Below are 27,423 nucleotides of genomic sequence, written 5' to 3'. Positions count from 1 at the left end.
CTACCTGAACACACACGTCAACTCAGACAAATAAGCAAGAGCTTCATGTTATTAAAGTAAGAAAATGCATGAGTCTGATAGAGGTGGGATTCGAACCCACGCCTCCGAAGAGACTGGTGCCTAAAACCAGCGACTTGGACCACTCCGCCACTCCACCTAGAAACAAAAGTAAACTCAGTCAATCACGCAAAATCATGATTTTACAATTCTTAAAAACAAAACAGATTGATAGCCGTGGGATTCGAACCTACGCCTCCGAAGAGACTGGTACATGAAACCTGCGCCTTAGACCACTCGGCCACTCTACCTAGAAACAAAAGTAAACTCAGTCAATTACGCAAAATCATCATTTTACAATTCTTAAAAACACAACAGATTGATAGCGGTGGGATTCGAACCCACGCCTCCGAAGAGACTGGTACCTTAAACCAGCGCCTTAGACCACTCGGCCACTCTACCTGAACACACACGTCAACTCAGAAAAATAAGCAAGAGCTTCATGTTATTAAACTAACAAAATGCATGAGTCTGATAGAGGTGGGATTCGAACCCACACCTCCGAAGCGACTGGTGCCTTAAACCTGCGCCTTAGACCACTCGGCCACTCTACCTGGACAATTACTCGTCAACTCAGACAAATAAGCAAGAGCTTCATGTTATTAAACTAACAAAATGCATGAGTCTGATAGAGGTGGGATTCGAACCCACGCCTCCGAAGAGACTGGTGCCTAAAACCAGCGCCTTAGACCACTTGGCCACTCTACCTGAACACACACGTCAACTCAGACAAATAAGCAAGAGCTTCATGTTATTAAACTAAGACAATGCATGAGTCTGATAGAAGTGGGATTCGAACCCACGCCTCCGAAGAGACTGGTGCCTTAAACCAGTGCCTTGGACCACTCGGCCACTCTACCTGAACATACATGTTAACTAAGACAAATAAGCAAGAGCTTCATGTTATTTGACTAACAAAACGCATGAGTCTGATAGAGGTGGGATTCGAACTCACGCCTCCGAAGAGACCGGTGCCTAAAACCAGCGACTTAGACCACTCGGCCACTCTACCAAGAAACAAAAGTAAACTCAGTAAATTACGCAAAATCATGATTTTACAATTCTTAAAAACGCATCAGATTGATAGCCGTGGGATTCGAACCCACGCCTCCGAAGAGACTGGTGCCTAAAACCAGCGACTTAGACCACTCGGCCACTCTACCTGAACAAACACTCGTCAACTAAGACAAATAAGCAAGAGCTTCATGTTATTAAACTAACAAAATGCATGAGTCTGATAGAGGTGGGTTTCGAACCCACGCCTCCGAAGAGTCTGGTGCCTTAAACCAGCGCCTCTTACCACTCGGCCACTCAACCTGAACACACACGTCAAAGCAGACAAATAAGCAAGAGCTTCATGTTATTAAACTAAGAAAATGCATGAGTCTGATAGAGGTGGGATTCGAACCCACGCCTCCGAAGAGACTGGTGCCTAAAACCAGCTCCTTAGACCAATCGGCCACTCTACCTAGAAAGAAAAGTAAACTCAGTCAATTAAGCAGTATCTTCATTTTACAATTCTTAAAAACACAACAGATTGATAGAGGTGAGATTCGATCCCACGCCTCCGAAGAGACTGGTACCTGAAACTAGCGCCTTAGACCACTCGCCCACTCTACCTGAAGACAAAAGTAAACTCAGTCTATTAAGCAAAATCTTCATTTTACAATTCTTAAAAACACAACAGATTGATAGAGGTGAGATTCGAACCCACGCCTCCGAAGAGACTGGTACCTGAAACCAGCGCCTTAGACCACTCGGCCACTCTACCTGAACACACTTGTCAACTCAGACAAATAGGCAAGAGCTTCATGTTATTAAACTAACAAAATGCATGAGTCTGAAAGAGGTGGGACTCGAACCCACGCCTCCGAGGAGACTAGTGCCTTAAGCCAGCGCCATAGACCACTCGGCCACTCTACCTGAACACACACGTCAACTAAGACAAATAAGCAAGAGCTTCATGTTATTAAACTAACAAAATGCATGAGTCTGATAGAGGTGGGATTCGAACCCACGCTTCCGAAGAGACTGGTGCCTTAAACCAGCGCCTTAGACCACTAGGCTTGTACAAAAATGGGCCAAGCCTCGCTTCGTGCCCTCTCCGCCGTAAAACGTTCTGAGATCCCATGTAGAGCCAAGTCTTCCATTTTCCTCTCATTCAATCGCCAATTGAGCAATTATGTTATAAATTAAGTCCTTTTCCTAATTGTTAACCAATATTCTTAGGGCAATCGGCCTCTCTTCCTGATCGTAAAAGCCAGCTCATACTATAAAGCAAAAGCTTCATATTATTATTCTTAGAAAACACACGAGGCTGAAAGAGCTGTGTTTCGAAACACCGCCCCCGAAGAAACTTGTGCCTTAAACAAGCGCATTAGACCACTCAGCTACTTTACCTGAAAGCAGGAGTCAAACAGACTATTAAGCAAAAGCTTCATATTATTAATCTTAGAAAACACATTAGTCTTTTCCAGGTTGTATTCGAACCCACGCAGAGACTGGACAACTCGGCCACCCTACCAGAACACCAAAGTCAACTCAGACTAATAAGCAAAAGCTACATATTATTAATCTTAAAAAACAGATGACGCTGATAGATGTGGGATTCGAACCGACCCCCCCCCCTCTGATTTATATAACAAAAGATAGAATTAATTACTGTGAATTCAAAAATATGAAGCTTTTAATTCTCCGATTTCTGGTTATTTGGCAATATGCATTTGAAAATGCTTTATTTGAAATTATTTGAAATCCACGTTCCCAGTAGTTTCACGTCACAGATATATTTTTTTCACGTGAGATGGTGCCACACTCTATGCTATCAGACCCAGAGTTTACACTGGCGAGATGCCCGAGACGCGTATAGGATTCCCGCGCTTTTTTCCTCAACGTCATAATGATGTCATAAAACTGGCGAACCAACTCGACAAGACAAAATCATTGATATATCGAGCTTTCGTGATTTTTCAATATATTTTAAAAACAAGTTGGGAAAACCAAACTTTTACCCCTCCGAGGCAAGAGGTCTACTACTACAAAGCTATTCACCTAGATATGGAATTATTTCTATTTTTTGAAGTAAAAATTTACGAAATATTGAAGCAGTATTCCAAGCATAGCGATTATACAGTAAAGCAGACGACATTTTACATCCAATAAGGATAAATCTTGGACACATGGAAATCAGTGAATGGCAAAAAGAACAGGAAATGAAGTCTACGCTTCAGCTGTTTACCCTATATTCTGATAGCTACATTCACAACTGGTTAGCAGTGTAAACACTATCGTCTCGTCTCACCTCAACAATATTCTTACTTTTCCAACATGAGTGTTAACGTTAAATAATAACAAAGCTAAATTGTAGCTAGACGCACTGAGAGTCAATGCGCACCATAAAGAGAATAAAACTCTGTAGCTTAGCCCTACTAATCTAATTGCCACCATGTTCTTTTCTTCTATTATAAAATCTTAACCTGATTATTTAAGAGTGTATTTATCTTTCGGCTCACTCTGAACCGTTCATGTCTCTTCATTTCAGACACGAAAATCAAAACCCAAAGGTTACTTCACCTCAGGCCTCTATTTTTTACTCTATATTTCACTAAGCCTATTGCAAGTAATACTAGATATACCCGCCGAAGTCTAGATCTTAGCTTTCTTCATGAAATTACTCAATCAAGGATTATTCTATATACAGATGTAGTAAAGCTTAAGTAATATAAAAACAGCCATTTCAAATAATAATATTAAAAAAAATCTTTGGAATATCAAAATGAAACAGAGCTTTAAAGCTACAAAAGCACTAAATGCATCATAATTACGAAAAATATTTCATCATATTCACTTTATATTAAGGATAAAGGGAATTTTATGGTTCTGTAAAATTTTTTTACACATCAAAACAAAACGAACTTCTAACGCAGCGCACTGCGGCACTAGTGTAATAACGGACGGACACACACAGACAAAAACATAGACTGCTTTTTTAACTCTTTTTCGTATTAATTTTGAATTGAGAAACAAGATTATCTTAAATTTTAAAATAAATATAATTAATATTTAATATTTTCTTCGTTAGTTATTCGCCTTATTGAACGTTACATCGTTTTAAAAAAGAACAATTAAACATTCTTGAGAGACTTGACTAATATTGGCGTTTGAAATGAAGCATACGCTGGTTGCTTCGCCTTACTCAAATAGGTAGTATATAACGGTTTCGAATCGCAGCAATGGATAAGAACAGCGCAATTGCGTGAACCTTTGGTGGAAGCCCCACCTTAGGGAGGCCGGACGTTTCTCCTAACCATGGCCGATCGCTGCGTATGTCTTAACCTTAAGGATGATGATGGAGTAGAAGCCAGGTGTGCAGATTGGTGTCCGTGTGGGATGGGCAAAAACAATGACCAGAAGATGGTGGTGTGTAGAAACCAGTGTGTACAGACTGATGTCCAAGTGGGATGGACAAAGACCAGAAAATATTGGTGTGTAGAAGCCAGTGTGTTAGTTATTTGCCTTATTGAGCGTAACATCGTTTTGAAAAAGAACAATTAACCATTCTTGAGAGACTTGACTAATATTGACGTTTGAAATGAATAAAGGTTTCGAATCGCACCTATAGGTAAGAACAGCGCAATTGCGTGAACTTTTGGTGGAAGCCCCACCATTGGGAGGCTAGACGTTTTTCGTAACCCCGGCCGATCGCCGCGTATGTCTTAACCTTAACGATGATGATGGAGATAGAAGCCAGTATGTACAGACTGGTGTCCATGTGGGATGGACAAAAAGACCAGAAGATGGTGGTGTTAGAAGCGAGTGCGTACAGACTGGTGCCCATGTGAGATGGACAAAAAGACCAGAAGATGGTGGTGTTTAGAAGCCAGTATGTACAGACTGGTGTCCTTGTGGGATGGACAAAAGAGCAGATGATGGTGGTGTTTAGAAACCAGTGAACAGAGACCGGTGTTCATGTGGGATGGACTAAAGACCAGATGACGGTGGTGTCAGACTGACAGTGTAGTGGAATACAATTTTCAAAATTTCCGGGAACTGTAAATGCGGTCCGGAAATTGAGAACACATTTGCTCCAATTTGCAAACTGCGAACGCGGTCCCCTGGGGTGTAACAACAGACAGACACGTCGTAATTAGAACTTCTCCGTGACGTCACTCGGAGACGTAATAAATCAATCAAACAAACAAAACACTTTACCATATATATGTGATAATTTTTACTTATTTCATTTCATGTTAATGGGGTTTTGGTTGTAGTGCATGTGGCAGAGTATTCTAATGCGCTGTTACAGTCTTTATGGGGGCATGGGTTTGATATCCACTAATATCGAAGAGTACTGTATTATATACTATATATATATTTACTTAACATGCTATGGTTTATTCAGTGGAGTTCAGAGGCAGAGTGATTGAGTGGTGGAAACGCAAGATTACCGATCTTTTCGGGGGCTTGGTTACGCGTTTCAACTTTAATATAATTTCATGTTGTAAGATATTGTTATATTATTTAACATGATTAAGTTTATTTAGTGGAGTTGAGTTTGCTGTACAGGTAAGCCGATTGGTTTAACAGAAACGTTTTAGATAAAGTAATTTTACCAGTTTGAAACTGCATTACATTATCCTCGTCTTACACTAACTACGTGTAGGTAATTAAGGTACAATACTTTATCACACGAGAAATATTACACCTTAAAACCATTTTCAGACCCCTGAGTGCACCTAACGGGTATGGAAATTTAGTTGGACGTAATATCGCTTTGGAATTAATTAAGAAAACCATTTGGATAGGAGAAATCAAACCTGGGCCGAGATATGACTAGTCTATGGACAGTGTTGCAACAGAAACAATATAAACGTTAATATTATAGGACCTCAGAGACGCCTTGCTTTGCCTTGGATATAATTTTCGCACTCACGATTTCGATAAACATACCCGAAATGAGAGCGGGAGAAAGAGCTCACAGGGAAATGGGGGCAAAATCATTGGAACTTAATTCCCAAGAAATTTACATCTTATAACCCTGAAAAATGATGAGATTGTTGGCCCTCGTGCAATTTAACATTATCCCCATAATGAATGGTTGTTAATATTAATTATAAAGAACACACACAGCCAATTAATCTACAGAAATCAAAGTAATTTCCACAATTCCGAGAGTAAATTAATTAGTTATCTTTAAGAAATCGGTGAATACTATTATGTCGAGGCTAAGATTAATTTTAAGGAGTCTAGACCATGTTACTCATTATCCACAGGTATACTAGGAATAATAGATTAATATACGAATACTAACTTAAGTGTTCCAAGTAAATAGATAACGTGGCTCCTCGCACACAAGAAATATTTTTCCGTTCCCATTAATTCTTACAGGTAAATAAATTATTTTAAAAAAAAATAATATCCTGCCTTCTACTGTAAATTGGCGATTTATTCTTTAACACTTGTATGTTTCTTAAAATACACGGCATTTCAAGTGGCAGGGTGAAATATTTTTCGCACCCATAAAAGATGTAAGTAACATTAACCATATCAACTATAAAACCTGATAGCTATATATCAGCTATGTCCTAAGACTTTCGCCTTTGACGAGCGCCAGGTTATTATTAGGATATACCAGTATACACAGGCCTTGTTACTAACTCTCCGCTTGTCAATTTACTAGGACATTAAAGCGGGCAGTTTACTTAGTTTCTATAAAGGTGGATGGAATTTATACAAGCAAAGCAAAAGAGGTGGAGGTGAGCTAAGCACGACTAAACAGGTATCTCCCTTTTGAAGATTTCGAGAAACATTTACTAGCGCAAAACTGAAAATCAAGAGTACATTCTAACGTAGATTAACTTGAAGATATTTAATACTTAAAATTTTGTGGTATACACGAGTCTCATCTCGTACCTTGATGTTTCAACCATGGAATTCTTTAATATAGGTTACATGCTAGATGAAAGTAGCGTACGAGGCCATAAAGTGTACTGATGCAAATCATATAATATTCTTCATAAGCAACACAAAAATGACCTGCAACAGGTTTTTATTTTTTGATTCATAGGAGCTCTACATAAGAACTCCATGAACTACACTATTTATAACGACCGTGTTTGACGACAGGATTTCAGTTTCCACATGTCTGTTGTTGGCCAACAAATCCGATCGATCTATCGTATCCCTCGATCGCCCAACATTGACAGATTGGTTTTCTTTTTTTATGAGAAAGTTTTTTTTGTTGTTCCCCAATTCAAATCCTTAAATATATTTCCTCTCATTTTATTAAATGAATCTCTCATCTCATCACTTCAGACTTAAAGATCTTTTCGTGATATGAGCCTTAATGATTGATCTTGAAGTAACTAGTCAAGTAACTGAATTTCTTTTGATACAGTCTTCTAGAATCACCTACTACTCTGAGTTTCTACTCTTTCCAGGGGATAGACCAATTCGGAAGATACTTGTAGAAATAATTAAGCCCATTAAGTATTTTCGTTTTCACCAAGAAACGCAGTTTCACGAGTACTGGTGTTGCCCCTGACGGTGCCTCTTGGCGAGAAATAAAATACCTTTCAGGGCAGCTTGCTAATAACGCATTTTAAGAAACGTAGTCACGCTTCTTTATGATTAAAAGAGTTCATTGTTTCAAGTTAGCATACTTCTGGTTGCAGTAGTATTAAGATCGGGGATCTGAATTAGTCTCGTAACTAGTGGTGCGTGCAAAGAACAAAATCTTCCACGAAAGTAAAATAAAGGGGTTTTGCGGAAATTTTCTCATAAATTATTTATAATTTGCTTGGTGTGTCAATTGCCTAAGTTCATATATATTTATATATATAATGTGAATATACGTGTGCTTTACAAAGGTATGACTTCACGCCTAATTTGAATTCGAAATATTAGTAGGTAATTTGTAGAAACTGATATTACTTGATATCCATACTTCATTTGTGTTTGAAGAGACTCCCTTAAATTGCCAAGCTTTAATAGATTTTAAATAATATCTGATGTTCATTTCGCAAGGTTCATCACCGTGTATCAATTATTACCCTGTTTGATGTTTCAATTTTTAAAAACGCAGCTTCCTCATTGTCACTGCAAATCTACCTTATACACAAAACTAGCAGTGGGTGAAATAAAATTTTGACGAGTTCAAATATGAGCTGTACGTGGACATAGTTAACAAAATATTATGTGTGCTTGATAAGGTATTAAATGTTTTTCGAACTTTGAGCGTTTCTGTATGATGGAGACAGCGTTTGTAGTCCGTATATATCTTCTACACTTTTTGAATCCTCGTTTTCAAAAGGTGGGGAAATCCTAACTAAGAAAGCGTGCAGATATAAATTATGGTTTCGTTATCTTTGTATTTCTTTCTTGTCTTCAGGGTGTTATGATATCTTCTTCTCAGTGGATTCTGGATATACGTTTGAACTTGATTAATCAACTTGGGATTGACCTAGAAATTTCCTATTTGTGAAACACTGTTTGACTCTTTAAGATGGTTATATCGATTTTTTAGAATTATTTATTAATATATAGTTATATTTCAAATTCAATATTACCATAAGCACCCTTTAACCATTAATTAATGAACAAACTCATGCTTTAACCTAAATTTAGGTTGGAATTTTTAAATTTCCTAGTAATCTATCAATCAATTTAATGACGTTTCAAGGAAGTTAAACGTTTACTAATAAAGGATATAATTTAGTTATATAATATATGAACTCAGTTCTACGTTCTCAAGTGTGCGCTTGCAAATAAAGAAACAAATCTATCTTTGAAAGACTGCACAAACCCATTATACAGCCTAATTAAAATCTAAAATAAACTTTTGAACGTATGTGGTTCTGTAGTGCATAACAAATCTTTTAAAACTACCCTTCAGGTACCGCAAACAAAGTATCCTTCAAATTTAAATTCAATTTAAGCGAAAACTTTAATTTGATAAATTCATGAAAGTGGAGAAACTTGATTCAGTATTTAAATTTTTACTACGCCGGAGGGCGAACTCAGGATAGTTATCATAATAAAGCGAGCAAAACCATCATATACTAAATGTAATTAAAAGATTTCCACGGATAAATATCCATTTTCGCGCTCTTTTAATTTTAAATAAAGGCGGAAAGACTCTGTGCTGTGGTTATAATTTCGGTGCCCACACAAAAGAGGCAGCCGGGAGCCGCTTTTGTTTCGTCTCTTTATTCCACTTATTCTAGCCTTGAAGCTCGAACCGTAATTACCCCAGGACTGCGTTGCATTTACGAGGAGTTCTAGCTAGGTGTAGCCAGGATTTATAATACTTCGAAGGTTATAGGACTAGCGCCGCGATTGCTTGCCCTGAAAAGTCAACTTAGAAGTTTGCAATTTCTAAAAAAATGATCGGCATCGAATCACTGAAAGCTTTTCATATAAAATCGCTTTAAAATATCTCCACGGCCGACGGACAAATCTATATTCCTCAGCATTGTTCAGATTGAGAGCCAGATTAATTTGTTCTTATATTTGACGTAGCGGAAGTGAATGACCCTTAAATAACGTTATGTGTGGTTTTAGCTATGAGATGTCAATATAAATGTTGGGACGAAGTTAGAAGATAGCACAGTATGCTAACACAACTTTCAATTTCGAGTTCCCTACATAGGCATGTACGTTCCTATAGTTTGTTCAAAGCAGCAGAATCCATGAATGAGCAATGATTACTTTTGTACAGTACATCGAAGTACAGTGGTTTAAAAATGCTATTCATCAAATTTTAATTCGATAATATCTATTGCCATAACTTATGTTTCAATTTCGATTATTTAATCGACCTTTATGTATAATGGTCTGCAAGCACAGACGAACGAGCAAATAAGAACGCTAGTTGTCGTAAATTAAAAATTCATTTTGTCTTTGTAAAAACAATGTCCTTGTTGTAGTCTAGCGCAACAACCTTACCACCACAAAGAACCGTAAGGAAACTATCTCCATGGAACGCTCTGATATTTATTTCGATGTAAATAAATAACGGTAGTGGAACCCATACGTTTGAATCCATCAATGATAAATGACATTTTTCGTATTTTGGTTTTGGGACACTTTAAAATGATTTTTATTAGAATAATGTGTAACATTCTATATTTAACTTTACTCCTAATATCAACTGTAAAAATGTAAACTGAGCTAGTACAGCTAGAATCAAACGATTCGAATTTGCAGTAGAAAGCAAAACTATTTTTGGTGGCATTAGAATGGTTTCCTTGTTGCCCTCACTTCCAGGCAAAATCCGTGTCATCTTATTGCAAAGCTTCTCAGAAGCAACGAGGGTCCTATAGGCTATAACCTTCCCCTATTTTAAGAAATCCTGAACTAGCTCGGGATTCTTTCATCGTCGTCGTTGTATTGTGATGGCACGTGCTGGCGTAGCCCCTTTTCCTTTAGTATATTGTATACGTAATATGGTATAATGTGTGACCGAGACATTAGCTATGGGCGTCAACTTTCGCAATGAAAAGCTTAGGCAAAAGGAAAACCCTTCTAGGGAAGCTATCTTCGGAGACTAAAATACCCCCCTACGGTTTTCTAGCGACGGGCACACCCATAGTGATATTCGTGTTGAAAAGAATGCCGACCAGAGTTAGAAAGCCCGGTGTGTGTTTTTGACGAAGTACCACGAGTTTTCTGTACATAGTAAGAAAAAGGCAAAAAGGCGACACAATTTTCAAAAGCCACTTTCCCGCACACATCCCATAAAAGAGATTACTCTTTTTTCCTTTTTACTACTTCCCTGCATGCCTTCTCTTCTTTCTAAAGATACAACAAGGCTGTGTTAACGTCCTCTTACATCAGCGGAAATTTGAATAGATTCGTTTCGATCAAAGTTTTTAAAATCCTAAATATTTTAAAGATTTTAGGGTTATGTCATCTGAAACCATGTGGCTAGTTTGCATAGCTGATAACTCTATGAAGACATAATATATGCAATGAGTCTAAAAACTTAAGAACACTATTGTTGAAATCAAAGTATCAAGGATCTATTCAAAATTTAAAATATTTTATAAGCAAAGAATGAACAAGGACTGTAAAGTTTCGTCAATTTTTAGTTATTTCCAAGTTAGTTTTGAATTATAAGGAGATTTTTCAGCTCTCGCTGATTAATCGTTTTCAACACATCGCTTGGCAACCAGTTTAAGCATCTTCTGAAAAGCAATTTTACAGTCCCTTGGTTTTTTATAAATGTATTAGAAACATATACAACAAGTATGGAACAGATTACGTAGGAGTTTTGCGTTGTTTGCATTAACGTACACATTAGAAACAATCTTTCCAAAATCGCTTATTTAGCTAAAATCGTTTTCCAGGGTTTCAAGTTACATGACCCTTCTTGTTTTTTTCAGATGTATAGTGATTTTGGGGTTCTTAGCAGCACTGAAAAGGGGCAAAAAGTAGCATGGAGTCTCCCTTGAAATTCGAAGGAGGGCGTAATGTCTCCCGAGTCGACAACTATCCAAAAGAGCCTTTCGTGTATTATGGATTCTCAAATCCCTCCTCTTTACCACCACTTCCTTCTTAAAGCTTAGTTCTAAAATCAATTTTTTTTTTCATTCCTTGGTTTTCCACTTTTCTTCAAAAGAGAAGAAATGAAAACGCGAGCTAGCCAAATCGCTGGTTGAAAACTGCGGGGAGCTCGACTCACTTTCCATTTTATACCTTTTTTTTAAATTTTTCCCGAAATGATCTCTAAGCCTCGTTTACTAGAATAGCCACTACAAGATCATATGTGTTGCATTTTCTCTTTTCGAAAAAAGTGTCATTTTCTAGACTTATTTCGCCGCTACGCTCTTTTATGCCAAGTGACCGAAAAGGAAAAGCTTTCGAATCTCTCATTCTTTCATTTTGATTATTTTTGAGCTTTAGAAAAAGTTGGTCGCATTTTTAAGCTTGATTGAAACGTTTATTTGGTTGTGAGCCATTCTGTATAACTAGATACAAAAATAGATTAATGTGACCCGTTCTGTTTAAAGTCCAGTATGTATTAGCAATGTAATGAAGTTAAAAGTAACTACTGTTTATCATATTTTGTATATTTTTCCTTCACCAGGGTTTCTATACAAAACACCACGTTTTGTTCATTTATTTTTGTATCATTATTGTAAAGAACACGATAACTTACTATGTTAAATTAAGTTCAACGTTTTTCAATTTCTTTATATAATTTGACTAGCCGTTACCCGCGGCGTCGCTCGCATGTAATAAGAACTTCCATCTAAAATGATATAAAGAATGTGTAGATTTTACTGATGACTAATATTTTTGTAGCACCCTAGGAGCGAAGGCACTCGGCACAGTCCGTCAGCCCGTCGGGATATTTTTTATTACTTTTCACGCGGACATTATTCCATAAAGAAGGGTTTTTAAGTTTTTGGCCACCATTTAAAAAGATGGCAACAAATCGAACCCAAAAGACCTTTCAGCCCGTCTATAGGTTAAAGGAAACCATTGTACTAAATATTTGTGAAATCGGTTGAATCGCGCGGACTTTATTGCATAGAGAATATTTTCTTACATTTCTGGGCGCCATTTTAAAAGATGGCGAAAAATCTAACCCGAAAGACCATTCAGCCCGTCTTAAGGTTAAAGCAAACCAGTGTACTAAATATTTGTGAAATCGGTTGAAACGCGCGTACTTAATTGCATAGAGAATATTTTTTACATTTCTGGGCGCCATGTTTTAAGATGGCGGCGGATTGGAAAAATCTTTCTTAGTACGCGCCTACTACTTATGAGTAACGTTCCTGCAAATTTTCAGCCTTCTAGGGCAAGCGGTTTGGGCTGGGCGTTGATTATCAGTCAGTCTGTCAGTCAGTCAGTCAGTCAGGACTTTGATTTATATAGATATAGATGAATATTTGTAAATGTATGAATGTCCCCTTAAACATTTCTCACTTTTTATAAAATTCTTTGAACCCTTTAGTTTAGATTACAAGCCCTCTCCATACACATGTCCCGTACCGACATACCTTTGTCAAAATTCTCGTCCCCTTCTAAAATTCACCCAGAAACCTATTTTTAACCCCTCCTAAAATATGTGTTATTCGGTACATCACCTAGAAAATTTACCCCAAAAGAGAAAATAACAAATTCCGATCAGTAGTTCGAGATTTTCCATCGGCACTTCAAGACGCTCTAAAACTTCATTCCTGAGTGACCGCACCCAAAAAACTCTCGATCTCCGATTTACGCATCCCCAATTAAATTTAACTTTAAAATTTTTTACCTCTCCGAGTGACGTATGTCACGGAGAGGTTCTAATTTCGACGTGTCGGGGTGTTTGTGTGTGTGTCTGTCTGTTGTTATTGACTTACACCCCAGGGGACCGCGTTCGCAGTTTTCAAATCGGAGCAAACGTTTACCCAAATTCCGGACCGCATTTACAGTTCCCGGAAATTTGGAAAATTGTATACCACCTACCATAGCTATTATCCATTACCTGTCTAACACTACCATCCTCTGGCCATTTGTCCATCTCATATGGACACTGGCTTCTATAGTCCACCATCATTTTGGCTCTTTTTCCATGCCACATGGACACCAGTCTGCACACACTGGCTTCTACACACCTCCATCTTCTAGTCTTTGTCCATCCCACATGGACACCAGTCTGTACACACTGGTTTCTACACACCACCATCTTCTGGTCTTTATTTTTGCCCATCCCACACGGACACCAATCTGCACACCTGGCTTCTACTCCATCATCATCCTGAAGGTTAAGACATACGCGGCGATCGGCCAGGGTTACGAGAAATGTCCGGCCTCCCTAAGGTGGGGCTTCCACCAAAGGTTCACGCAATTGCGCTGTTCTTATCCATAGCTGCGATTCGAAACCCTTATATACTACCTATTTTAGTAAAGCGAAGCAACCGGCGTATGCTTCATTTCAAACGCCAATATTAGTCAAGTCTCTCAAGAATGTTTAATTGTTCTTTTTTAAAACGATGTAACGTTCAATAAGGCGAATAACTAACGAAGAAAATATTAAATATTAATTATATTTATTTTAATATTTAAGATAATCTTGTTTCTCAATTCAAAATTAATACGGAAAGAGTTAAAAAGCAGTCTATGTTATTGTCTGTGTGTGTCCGTCCGTTATTACACTAGTTCCGCAGTGCGCTGCGTTAGAAGTTCGTTTTGTTTTGATGTGTAAAGAAATCCTACAGAACTATAATATTCCCTTTATCCTTAATATAAAGTGAATATGATGAAATATTTTTCGTAATTATGATGCATTTAGTGCTTTTGTAGCTTTAAAGCTCTGTTTCATTTTGATATTCCAAAGATTTTTTTTAATATTATTATTTGAAATGGCTGTTTATATATTACTTAGGCTATACTACATCTGTATATAGAATAATCCTTGGTTTAGTAATTTCATGAAGAAAGCTAAGATCTAGACTCCGGCGGGTATATCTAGTATTACTTGCCATAAGCTTAGTGAAATATAGAGTAAATAATTGAGGCCTGAGGTGAAGTAAACTATGGGTTTTGATTTTCGTGTCTGAAACGAAGAGACATCAACGGTTCAGAGTGAGCTGAAAGTTAAATACACTCTTAAATAATCAGGTTAAGATTTTACAATAGAAGAAAAGATCATGGTGGCAATTAGATTAGTAGGGCTAAGGTACAGAGTTTTTATTCTCTTTAAGGTGCGCATTGACTATCAGTGCGTCTAGCTACAATTTAGCTTTGGTATTCTTTAACGTTAACACTCATGTTGGCAAAATAAGAATATTGTTGAGGTGAGACGAGACGATAGTGTTTACACTGCTAACCAGTTGTGAATGTAGCTATCAGAATATAGGGTAAACAGCTGAAGCGTAGACTTCATTTCCTGTTCTTTTTGCCATTAACTGATTTCCATGTGTCCAAGATTTATCCTTATTGGATGTAAAATGTCGTCTGCTTTACTGTATATTCGCTATGCTTGGAATACTGCTTCAATATTTCGTAAATTTTTACTTCAAAAAAGAGAAATAATTCCATATCTAGGTAAATAACTTTGTAGTAGTAGACCTCTTGACTCGGAGAGGTAATATTTTGGTTTTCCCAACTTGTGTTTAAATAAATTCAGTTTTGGTAATGGAACTAAGAGTTCTTTATTCACCCTAAACACCCTTCTTTCGAACCTGGGGCTCTCAACTAACGCTCTCCCACGTAAACGCAACAACCTAAAAGTTACGTAACTACTTAAATTTTACTAACTTTAACTTCCGGAACCTTTCGCCACGACATACTATTCGGGTTTTCACTTGGCGTAGATTTGAATCCTGCTTTCTAACATGGGTTTAACCCTTAAAGGAAAACACCAAAATAATATAATTATCATTTTCCCTCACCGAGTGAAGATGAAGTCACGGAGAGGTATTACACTGGACGTTTCTGTGCGTCTATCAACGCGTTCGCAGTTGGCAAATCGGAGAAACGTGTTCCCAAAATGCAATTCTGCCTTCTACTCCCAAAGTTAAGATTAAGAAGCATTAGGATTACGAGAAACATTTAGCCCTCCAATGGCAGGGCTGCCACCAAAGGTTCATGCAATTGTGGGTTTTCTTATCATTTATATACCCTAAATTTCCAAAAATTGTTAAAGAGGCATACGCTAGAATTCAAACGTCAACAATAGCTATGTTTAAAGTGATTTTAGAAAAACGTTTCTTAAAACGACTTAACTAATATTATGGTAAAATACTATAGATTAAAATAATTAGTTTCAATTATATTTATTTAATTGTTTAAGAAAAACCTCTTAATTGCGTCTCGAACCGGAGAAGTTCATTTTGATTTTCCAACTTGTTTTATTCTTACAAAATTTCGAATTAATCAATTGAAATCATGTTTTTAGCTGCAATATTAAAGAAATTACAAGGAAATAAGTTTTCTTAAATGACCTTACCCATAAGTTTACCCCGCAAAGCACCCGTTAGTCCGTGGAACTATCCCAATTGGACGAACTCGTCACTTGGTTCTATTCGTTCAAATAGGGGTAGTCCCCAATCGCGGCAGAGGGGGAATATTTCTATTGAACGAATCCGTCAGGTGGTACCGTCGTCCGATAGGGATAGTCCCACCCCGGTCTGGCGGGTGCTTCGTGGAGAAGTAGTCACTAAGAAATGCTTTTCTAATATGCGGCCATATTGCAAAATGGCGTCAAGAAATATAAAATCTAAACTATGGATTAGCGTCCTCACACTCTCACCCATTTTCCTAATGTTCAGTATATTGGTTGACTACATTCATTTATGGTTTTTGTTTTGAAAATCGGACACGTTTCAAGATCTCGTCGAGAAAAGAGCCTACCAAAAAAACCTGACGTCACATTTCGCTCGGTTAAACTAGATGGAAATTGAAATATCAAAATTTTAATATATACAGCAACTTATATATTGTAAAGAAAGAAGCTTGTTAAGTTATAAAATTAAAAAATTGTTCATTCTTTGGAAAGTTCTGGATTTAAGAAATTCCGCGTCGACTTGAAAGTGGCTACTGAAATCTAATACTATTCTTGCCAGAAAATATAACCAAAACGTTCGAACTAGATAATGTTGAGAGCCTTTCCGAGAAAAATTACATTAGTCGTTTTAGTTAATCATGAGATAAGTTGGATTTTTGTAGCTCATTAGTTAAACCTATCTGAATGAATAAGGTCAATTTCCCAAAATAAAATTCGAAAAAAGCGAAAAACCCATGGCATCAGAGAAATTTACTTGCATGTGTGGTTCACCAAGGATAATCAATAAATTACACTCTACAGACTTGTAGATTTCAATCACTATTATTGGAATTATCTCAAAAATTATTTCTGAACTTTTAAAATCACATATGTAGACGACATATTTATGGGAATTTTAACTGGACGAATTATGTACAAGACCGTTGTGGTCGAACTTGCTTTTTATGTTAAAACAAACGTCACGAATAAATAATTCGCTAGCAAGTACCATCCTATAGCCTATCAAATTGTTACGACTAATCCCAGGAACAACCGATGAAACACGCAGTTTGTCGCACCAAGGCTTACGTAGCTACCAACCCTGTCATCCGTTGATCTACATTGCTAATTTTATATTTAATATCCATGGACGTTGAATATTTTGTTTTAACTTGAGAATTTTCTTAATTAATGGATCATTACATTAAAAAAAGTAATCGTGTCGATTTGAATGGAACCCAAGGTACTTTTTTGAAAAGAAAAACCAGCACTTCAATTTCCATGTCTCTATTCCTTTAAGATAAATATATCGGCTACAAGACTAACTAAAAACAATCAGAAATATAATTAGCTTACGCGTTAAAAAAGTGCGTTGGAAGCCTCGTGAATAGCGAATTTTAAAAGTAGCCTATTCTTTTTTAATTGTTTTCTTTCAAATTTGGGCACCACGTTAAATTAATTAAGAAATTTTGACAACGGATGGAGTTTGTGTCAGTTTTGCTCTGAATAGTCTGGGCTATCACTAAATTTCTCAAGATACATAGTTCAAAGTTAACTACCCTGTCAAAATACAAAATTTAAGCCTTATAATACAATTAATTTTTGGACCAAAATATTGTCTACCTTTTAAGCCATGGATTTGTATTAAAACGCAACAAAAAAATGACACTGTTTAATTTTCTTGTAAAGCCTTAAATTATCGTCATTATATGAAAGACAACATTATTAGAAAAAGCTTCGCGCATGTATAGGTAAGCTAAGGTAATAATGGGGTTATTTTTTTTTTCGTGAAATTATACGAAGATAATTATTTTAAAAGTGTAAGTACGGGCGAAGCTGCAATTTACATTTTACTAACACACACAGTACACGCCCAAAAACGCACCTTCAAATTTGGCCCTTAAATATATATATAATACCACCCTTGATCCCGACCTCAAAAACACGTTGTAACGGATACACCCCAACGTATTTCTGTGGTTCGTGTCAATTAGAGAATACTGTTTCAAGATTGGTGCTTTTATGGGAATTGCAATTTAAGTCGTACCTTTTAATGATACCCAAACTTTCAAACTAGACCACTAACTTGAGAAAGCTATAGATTTTTATTTAAGGGTAGATGTACACAACGGAAATTAGCTTGCATTAGTGTTATTTGTATTAATCGCCAGGAGAAACTAATTAAACGCATCCAATATTTAACAAAATCTATGTAACCCAGTAAGCTTTCTATATCAGTTCAATTATTTGTAAAATATTTAGAAATAAAATCAAACTAGGCATATAATATATATTTATTTCTATTATAAGCTAATGGCGACGGGTCTCTACATAACTGCAATGTTACAAAACAATTCAATTTGTGTCACTAATTAATATTTCATCTCCTCCACTGAAGGAAATCTAATTTTATAACTTTCGTCCTTCAAAATCTACGACGCAGCAACGCGGCATTTTTATTCCTTTTTTCCTGCCAGCCTCAAAATAAGGGTTGCTTATCTATTTCAGAACAATAGTTTCAATAGGGTAATATTATGGTACTATTATCTAGTAGTTTGATACTATTAGGTGTTAAAATGTAATGACGAAAAATTTGGTATGAAGCATTCAAATCTGTTCATTTACATGATTTCGCGAGTTTCCTAACACTTAACGACATTAACGAAAAGTAAATAAATTCAAGGAAATTGAGACACCTACAGCAAGTGTTCCAAATGAAACCAGCGAAACCCAGTACTTACCATTAACTTTACTTCCTCATTACACTCACAAAAACGTAATTAAGCGTCTGCAAAAATAGTAGCATAAATGTTAACAGAGCGCACAAAATTGGTTTTAGTGATATAAATGAAATGTGTAGACAGTTGACTGATGACAAAATCATCCCTATCAACCCCACTTCTAGCATTATGATGACAATGTCTAGAAATTTGTTCCAGAATTAGTTTAGAAGAAGACTGAAACTTATTGTGCCATGTCGTGTTTTTAGGTGAATCCACATTTCAACTAATCCTTAGCAATTTGGGGCCAATTGGGGGGGGGGGGTTCGAGTATAGTACTAATTAGGGTTGTAAGTCGGAAAATTTTCCGCTCGGAAAATTTTCCGGAAAATGACCGAGCTATATTTTTCCGGAAAATTTTCCGTATTTTTCCGCTACCGGTTTTTCAATTAAAAAGTTAAAACTTTAAAATTTTTCAATTGCTTTCTTTTCAAAACATTCATTATTTGGTTTTAGGTGAATTCGGAGGGGTAAAAAATTGTCCAAGGGCACAGAGTCTAGTGACCCCTATTCTCTATAGCAAAAGCAGGGCTCCCACCAAAATCTTAAAAAAAAGTAGGGAAATAGGGGATTTTTTAGGCTAGAAATAGGGTGAAATAGGCACCGAAATTTTTAAACTAGGGACCAAATAGGAACCAAAATGGGATCTTTATTTGAACTTATATTTTCACAAAATGACAAAGTCAGATATTTGTAAAAATATTTTATCATAAAACTGACTTAGTTTTTGTTTATTACATTACTATGTTTTATCTTTCACAATTCTATCACACTTAACAACCAGTCTTTTTTCGTTTTTCAACGAAATAAGAAATATAAACATATAAATTGGACTTTGGGTTGAATATTATAAGCTGATGGCACATTAAACTAGGAATATGGTGATTTAGGGACCAAATCACAATTCTATGGTGGTTTAGGGACCTCAAAAGAAAGTAGGGGGTTTTAGGTATTTTAGGGACATGGTGGGAGCCCTGCAAAAGAAAAGCTCACTCATTGGCTATCGTTTGCATGCATAGGGTTACTGTTTGCTCTTATGACGGTATAAGGCGTTAGAGAGTCGAGACCTAACCGTTAAGAGACCCAAGTGAAACTAAAATTATCAGGCATAAAGGATAGTGATCGTCTGCGTCATTGTAAGGGAAACAAGGTGTTATGTTGTTAATGTTATTAAGTTTGTTAACCCTGTTTAAAGTCACAAATTATGGGAAAATCAACCACTAATATTTGGTGGTACTTTAAAAAATCTACTAAAGATGGCAAAATAACTGGAGAATGTTTTAAATCTTTAAAAGTTAGATAAATTGACTCAAAGCTCACATAATTGCTAGTTTTATATTTTTCCGATTAGCGGAAAATTTTCCGCGAAGAGGAAAATTTTCCGGAAAACTTTCCGGAAAATTTTCCGCGTTTTATTTTTCCGGAAAATTTACAACCCTAGTACTAATATAATACAAACTATGTAATGTTTCACTATAAGTATTCTTTTATTGGGATGAACCGAGAGGATCTTATAATTTATAAACCAACTTAGTCAACTCTATTCATAAAGCGTTACGCGTAGAAACTTTTACGAAATGACCATTGCGATAACTTTAGTTTTAGGAAAACTTCCGATCGATGCGGACCGTAAATTGCTATTTTTGCCAGGCCACAGTATGTACCTTTGGCATTTGATACTCAGATAAAAAAGTTATGATTGCCTGAATTATTTTAGGGTGGATTACATAATCAAGCGATTATTTTTTACTATCCTAAGCACAACCCTGTTTTCGTGATATTTTTAAAATTGAATTTTGCGGAAGCTTAATTTAAGTAATTACCACATTTTGATAAATTGTCGAAAAAATAACACGAATGTAAGATGATTAGAAAGGCTTAATAGGGTAATAAGCCTGAGACAAAAGGCAATATTAAAAACTTCAAATGGGACGAGATTTAATATGAAAAGCATGAAATGGTGTTTTTTTATTTGACAATTTTAAGCAGCTTAATAGGAAGTATTGCTTGAATATCATTTTTTTTCTAATTTCATGATTAGATTTTTATATCCAGTTTATCTACAGAAAAATATTTTTGGGACTATATTTTTTTTCTTTTTATTCGATATATCATTTAAAATAATTAATATTTTATTGGATAGATGTATGCATCTACAGATTAAAGAAAACCTTAAGTTTCTATGGAAGCCTTCGCGTTAGTCATTTCTGTGATGCAGACAGCATGAGATTGCTATGGGATGACCGTAAAATCCTGATTGCCAGTTTCTTCTATAACGCTCTTGATAGAAACGTAATTTTAATTTGAGATATGCCTTAATTTATATTTTCATTCAAATAAAATAAATAATTATATCTTCCGATTTTTTATAAGAGTTCATATTATCTAATGAAGAAGTAAACGACATTAAAAGGAGTTATTTTAAAATCCGAAAGCTTTTACTACCACAATAATCGAAGCATGTTTTTCTCTACAGCAAATTTTCGAATTTATCTTCAAATATAAAAGGTTTTTAAAATTATATAATGCAAAAAATACAGATTTCAACGTTTGGAAAATATTTAGGAAATTTTTAGTGAAAATATCTCCGATGAAATATTCAGTAATCATATTATAACAGGATGTTCCACTAGCTTCCATTAATTTACATCGTTGGTACTTTGTTTGAAAATTATTGATTCGCTTCGTGATAATTTTGATACAATCCTCCTTAATTAATTCTTCCAGCATCCAGACCAAAAATATAACCGAATTATCATTGTATACCAAAATAAAAACCACAAATAACGCTTGTTTTTCTCAAAATTCAACAGGAGTCGTCCTTTATAAACGAACACGACTCATAAATGTAAGAAATAACCGTATTTTTTCTACAAAAGTGTAGAGGGTCAACCACCCTTTAAAATACGAGCCATGTACTTGCACGGGTCAACTAAGGTTAAAGACAAGTCCTTAAAAGGGGAGGACCACCAAAACGAAAAAGAAATCCGGAACTGAAAGACCATCGTGGTAGTTGAGAAAAAAAGAGAGGGCTGACGTTTTAGAGTTTTTTATACAGATCTCACATTTTCGATATTTTCTTTTCGAAGCGAGACCTAGAAAATGGCTTCTGACTTCCACGGAGACCCTACAGAACTGGATGCTAACCTATAATAGAGAGAATTGGTTTTCAAGCGCCAGATTCGGTGTGGACGGAAATTGATTTCGGCTAGAAAGGATGACGGAGGTCTAAGATATTTTTCCATCTTTAAGTTTTACCAGGTTTCAAAGTTAAATTCAGTCTGAACCGATCGATTTTAAATTACCCGAACCCTGATTTAGATAGTACTTTAATTTCGTGATAGTAAATACTAGACGTTCGAAGCTAAAAAGTATAGCAACGAAAAGAAGACAGAGTTATATGTCTAAAGCGTGAAGATACTAAGGTTATTTGCCCCACCATTGTACAACGTAGCATAAAGAACTTATCTCCATTATACAAAGGCGACGCGTGGCGCAGGACAGGAATAACTGGAAGCTAAAACTTTTAAAAACCACATAAATCGATCTGTTATATATTGTAAGGGAGGAGTAGAAAACGAGTTGCATGGTGGGGTGAACTATAGTATTCAACACCTCGAGCTTAGACTTCCACATTTGGAGAAAGGGAATCGAACGGGGTTAAATTGGTTCCTTCTTGTCACGTGGGTTACTGTTTGTATATTGAGTTACAATTTTCTTTGTCGCTCTCTTCAACATATCTTCGATAAATTATCGCACTGATTGCCCATCTACAGCCAACAACCATTTTTTTCTCACCGAGATTCTCACGACAAGCCAGTTTGTTGTTGGATAACCAAGTTATCCAACAACATTTTCATTAATCAAAATTCTGAAAAAAATCCAAATCTAGTTTTCACATATGAGATGTAAAAGATACTTCGTTATGATGAAAAGCTCAAGTAAGGACATTAAAATTTAAAAGATCAAACGTAAAAAATTGTATCTTCATTTAAAATTTACTTTTAAGAAGTTAGAGAAAAACTAGTAAGTAAGAAATCAACAACACATTTCTCTTTTATTTGTTTTGCGGGATAAAATAAACAGCACCGCTCTTCCAAATAGGAGTTGTTCGGTTTAAACATTTTGCAACTGCTAATTCAAGGATATTTTGCAATTAAAATATTACAGACCTGAGTCCCATTGAATCGAAATCCGCCAGCTGGCTATTTTTAATAAAACTTGGCTGTTTTACCGTGCGGTCGAATAGGAATTCGGTTCTACGGGATAGGACCTTGTAGCTTTAGTTATTTATTAATTTTATGTCATTGCTAATTTTATGCCATTGCTAAATTTATTTAAAATTATCTTTAGTTTCTATGTATTAATTATAATAGATTTCAATCATTTCTTTTTTGAGATTATCTCGAGTTTGTAAAATCAAGAATCTGTTGTTGACCACATATGTACTGATAATTCGAGGATATTTTGCAAAAATGATGTTAGAGACCTGAAGAAGGAAAAATGACACACCGTAAGCTAGTAACAAGACTGACTTCTCTTATTTCACTAGTAGTAAATATTTTTACTCGTTGGATCTCGACGAATTAAAGTAAATATATTGAGTATATGGTCCCAACTAAGCAATCTCGATCATGATTCAAATTATCAAATATTATTGTTATCCGTTTTTTACACCTATTTCAATAGTTTATTAAATAACTTGGTTAAGATTGCTCAAAACGTGATCGAATTATTTTAAATTGCCTACTAAACGGAGTTAAAGGACTTTTTTAGTTGCTATTTTGCTGATAATAAAGATAAAAAGTAATTGGATTGATTTTGAGGTTTGGTTTGTCAATCCTATGCCTTCATAACACCTCCATGTCACACGTAAGTTGACTACTAAACGGTCGTTCTTGGTTGTCATCTTACGGATAATAAAGCTCAGATGTGAAGAATTTTTAGATTCAGTAGTGGAAATGAATTCTTCATAACAGTGATATCGGAAATTAAAAACAAAGCATTTAAACTTCCGCCATTTTTAACAATTTCAGGGTTTCGTATTTCCTGAAAGTTTTGAATAAATCAACGCATGAAACGATTTGTTAAAATTAGTAAGCCCAAGTTAGTCTTTATGTGATTTATAGGTTTTTGTATTCCCTTAATTTAATGGTTTATTTGATGTGATGTGAAGTTTTTATACCAGTTATTAAAGTTACATTTCAGTTTATATCTTTTTAAAGCTGAGGAGCAAAGTCTTCAGTGGTTATTATTATTATTCATATTAACAAGTACAGTATGATATGAATGACACTTAAAATGATATATAAAGCTCATTGAAGTGGAACCAACTCTTGAAACTGAGTCAAATGATTGCAAAACTCAAAAAGAAACAAAGGATAAATATTTAAAAGATAAATTTTCTCATTGTATAGGTCGGTTCTTGAAAAGCAGCGACGTTGACGTAAATGGAATTTTTAATTGCAAAATTCTTAGAAATAATCGATTTGGAGAAACCATTTTCAAAGCAATTATAGAAAATTCCGTTTTCCTCTTTGAATTTGAAAACGAAGACGAAACAAGCGACAGAAAACACGGGGTCGCTCTCTTACGAAGTTGCGAAGAATGGCTAAGGAAGAAGACACGAGACCGTTGGACCTTGCGAGCTGCAACGAGAATGGAGCCGAAAAGAAGAAAAAATGCAACAAGAGCGCCATGGCGCGACAAATGCGCACGTTGTTAAAAGAATTGTGTTGAAGTGCATTTCCATACAATCTGAGTAGCTAATTGATGAAAATGTAAAGTTTGCTTCTGTGTTAAGAGCATTTCAAAATAGCAAAAATATATTCGTATCTTATAAATAATACAATTCATTTTCTTATCCAAATTCAATAACAATTTTCATGTTGCTATAAAGTAAGACAGTAAACCTTTGCATTTCCAAATTAATCTGCAAAATATTATGTTCTTTTTTAGGACTACGTATTTTTTGCATAATGGAAAACCCTTATGAGAGTAAGTTTGAAAACGAAGCGCTTCATTCTTCATATCCGTAAGTGTACTGTAATAACCCTTTGGTACCGTCGTAGTAGGTGTCGTTCTACTTGAATTGATGAAGCATAGCCTAAGTCACTTTTTTTGGCCAAATTCAATCAACATCTGTTTCTTTGAGACAGTAATCGGAATAATACGAACACTTCTACTGTAGTTGGAGAAGATGGTAGAACCAAGAAATCTGGTACAAGTAAAGGGGGCGTAGGATGCTAAGAATCCAATTTAAATAGAGCGAGAACTTTCGAATGGTAAGGAGACGCGCAGCGTGAATGCGGGAGAGAAAAGTAAAATTTTAGGCGAGCAAAGTCGTATCTCTCTCTAAGGCGGCCTCCAGGGAGGTAATCGTGCGGTTCCAGAGTTTTGCCGATCAAATCGATGAGCGACTAAACGACCGCTGCCGCCTTAGTCCTTTTCCTTGGCCCGAACTTTAAGGCCAACCGGGGTCGAAACGGATAGCATTTTCCGATATAGAACCCGAGATGGTCTCGCAGACGCTTGTCATTCCTCCCCTTTAAAGTTCGACCCGAGTACAGAAACTGCAAAATTTTCACCCCATCACTGAAGGTGGATGTGCTTAAAATGGAAGAGTTATATAGGAAGTCTGCGGAGCTTCCCAGAAACCGAAAGTCCTGACGCTATTCGTATCAAAATATAGATCGTATTTTCTCCCTTTATTTGATCGAATTTAATTTTTAATATTTGAAATTAAAGGACGTAAAAACCTAGTCTGTACGAAATTAAATTTCGAAGTGAGGGAAACTAAGATATTAAAGATTATGAGGAAGACATATATGACAAAAGTTTAATGAAATATTGATCAGAACTGCAGGATAATCTAAATATTTAAAACAATGTCCTTATTACTAATTCTTTTAATCTATGGTTGCAATTCATTTCATCAACAATTTAATTGAAATTTCTAAAAAAAATTACGAAACCTTTTTGATGCAAAGGCTTTAGCGATTTACGCTACACTCTAATTTTACCAAATGCGTTAAACCACTAGAAATGTTTTCATCACAGTAATTTTGCTTGAAAAATTGTGATGACATGAAACTGTATTGGAGTTTGAGTTTTTTCTTCATTATAATAAATCGTCACAATGAGTTATTCAAAAGGATCATTTTTCATCTCTTGAGTTTAGATTATTTGTATTGTGAATTATGGAATATATTTTACAATGTTATTTGTTTATTGACAAACACAGTTCTAAAACAATTACCCTGGTGACGGTTGAGGTCCATTTTGTTACCTAGCATGATGGATATGTCAAAATTTGGTACATTTCACCAACTTCGGACCGACGTTAAGCATGCGCAGTACAAATAAATGAAGGGAAACATTGTTTGAGCGTTACTATAAGACAGACGGGTTAAACTGGATATTTATTATCATAATTATTTGACTTGAGAACACTAATAGAAGGTTTTATACAACTTTAGTAAATAACGGTTCTACGGTAATTTACGCGGTAAATTACGGCGTATTTGACGAAAAGTCAAAATACCATAATTTTCAAACCCATTTGGTACACTTTTATCCTTAGTTTAATAATTAGATTGTCACTGACATTAATAACGACTTTAATTGCCAAGTCTATATGGTTACAGAAGAACGAGAACTTTATATAAACTAATTTTGGTTAACTATTGGCAAAGTTATTACAGCCTTGATGTTATTCATTTAACTAATTATTTAAGAACGTTTACCATAAAAATATATACGATAAAAAATATTTGTATTTATTTTTTAAGCTCTACACTACTATACAATCAAAAAGTATTCTAATTGTGACCAGATTTCTGGACAGAAAAACAGAAAACTACCCCGTAAGATCGCTTCTTACTAAACACAGTTGGGAAGAACAGTAAACATTTCTACAGGGGTTAGTAGAAAATACTTTGCCATCTTTCCTCCTAAAAGCATACTTTGCCCTAAAACACGTCTTCCGAAAAAAAATATATACTTTCAAAATATGTCTTAAAATTAGGAATATCTACAAGATCACATTTTGAATATGAAAGAAAAAGGTACGGTAAATTAATTCAATTATAATGATCAGTTTGCCATTTAAAGGGTATGCGAATTTACAATTTCATATCCTATTTTACCACGAAAGTGGTATTATGTTACACTTTCGAGTCTCTACTTTCAAAATATCAAGTTTTTAATATAATTGAACCAAAAGTTTCTACTTTTAAAAACCATTGAAAATCACGAAAACTCAGATTCGATATATCAACAATTTTGTCTAGTCGAGCTTGTTTGCCCGATTTATGACATCACTATGACGTGAGGAAAAAAAGCGCAGGAATCCTATACGCGTCTCGAGCTTCTCATCAGTCTTAACTCTGGGTCTGATAGCAGAGAGAGTGGCACCATTTCGCGTGAAAAATATATCTGTGACGTCGCACTACGGGAAACGTTTTAGCCTTTCATAGAAAGATGATTTCAAATAATTTCATTTGAAGCATTTTCAAATGCATATTGCCAAATAACCAGAAATCGGAGAATTAAAAGCTTGATATTTTTGAATTCACAGAAAATAATTCCATCTTTTGTTATATAAAT

General features: G+C 35.6%; 1 long non-coding RNA gene and 8 other non-coding genes across 9 annotated transcripts; 1 reads left to right on the top strand and 8 right to left on the bottom strand.

Moving 5' to 3' along the window:
• Positions 1-377: 377 nt before the first annotated feature.
• On the bottom strand, positions 378-459 carry TRNAL-AAG (transfer RNA leucine (anticodon AAG)). The gene has a single exon. It is a non-coding gene; the product is annotated as a tRNA-Leu (tRNA).
• Positions 460-529: 70 nt separating this feature from the next.
• Positions 530-611, bottom strand: TRNAL-AAG (transfer RNA leucine (anticodon AAG)). The gene has a single exon. It is a non-coding gene; the product is annotated as a tRNA-Leu (tRNA).
• Positions 612-683: 72 nt separating this feature from the next.
• Positions 684-765, bottom strand: TRNAL-UAG (transfer RNA leucine (anticodon UAG)). The gene has a single exon. It is a non-coding gene; the product is annotated as a tRNA-Leu (tRNA).
• A 70-nt stretch (positions 766-835) lies between these two features.
• On the bottom strand, positions 836-917 carry TRNAL-AAG (transfer RNA leucine (anticodon AAG)). Its single transcript has one exon. It is a non-coding gene; the product is annotated as a tRNA-Leu (tRNA).
• Positions 918-1,292: 375 nt separating this feature from the next.
• Positions 1,293-1,374, bottom strand: TRNAL-AAG (transfer RNA leucine (anticodon AAG)). Its single transcript has one exon. It is a non-coding gene; the product is annotated as a tRNA-Leu (tRNA).
• A 70-nt stretch (positions 1,375-1,444) lies between these two features.
• TRNAL-UAG (transfer RNA leucine (anticodon UAG)) lies at positions 1,445-1,526 on the bottom strand. Its single transcript has one exon. It is a non-coding gene; the product is annotated as a tRNA-Leu (tRNA).
• Positions 1,527-1,746: 220 nt separating this feature from the next.
• TRNAL-CAG (transfer RNA leucine (anticodon CAG)) lies at positions 1,747-1,828 on the bottom strand. The gene has a single exon. It is a non-coding gene; the product is annotated as a tRNA-Leu (tRNA).
• Positions 1,829-1,898: 70 nt separating this feature from the next.
• On the bottom strand, positions 1,899-1,980 carry TRNAL-AAG (transfer RNA leucine (anticodon AAG)). The gene has a single exon. It is a non-coding gene; the product is annotated as a tRNA-Leu (tRNA).
• Positions 1,981-24,203: 22,223 nt separating this feature from the next.
• LOC149687494 (uncharacterized) lies at positions 24,204-26,633 on the top strand. Its single transcript, XR_016383861.1, has 3 exons — positions 24,204-24,714; positions 24,775-24,813; positions 24,888-26,633. It is a non-coding gene; the product is annotated as an uncharacterized LOC149687494 (long non-coding RNA).
• The last annotated feature ends 790 nt before the right edge of the window (positions 26,634-27,423 follow it).

This window comes from Phalangium opilio, unplaced genomic scaffold, assembly GCF_054372755.1.
Source record: "Phalangium opilio isolate 3A_F unplaced genomic scaffold, DU_Popi_V2 ptg000031l_1, whole genome shotgun sequence".
Lineage (NCBI taxonomy): Eukaryota > Metazoa > Arthropoda > Arachnida > Opiliones > Phalangiidae > Phalangium > Phalangium opilio.
This window is presented reverse-complemented; position numbering and strand designations above follow the sequence as displayed.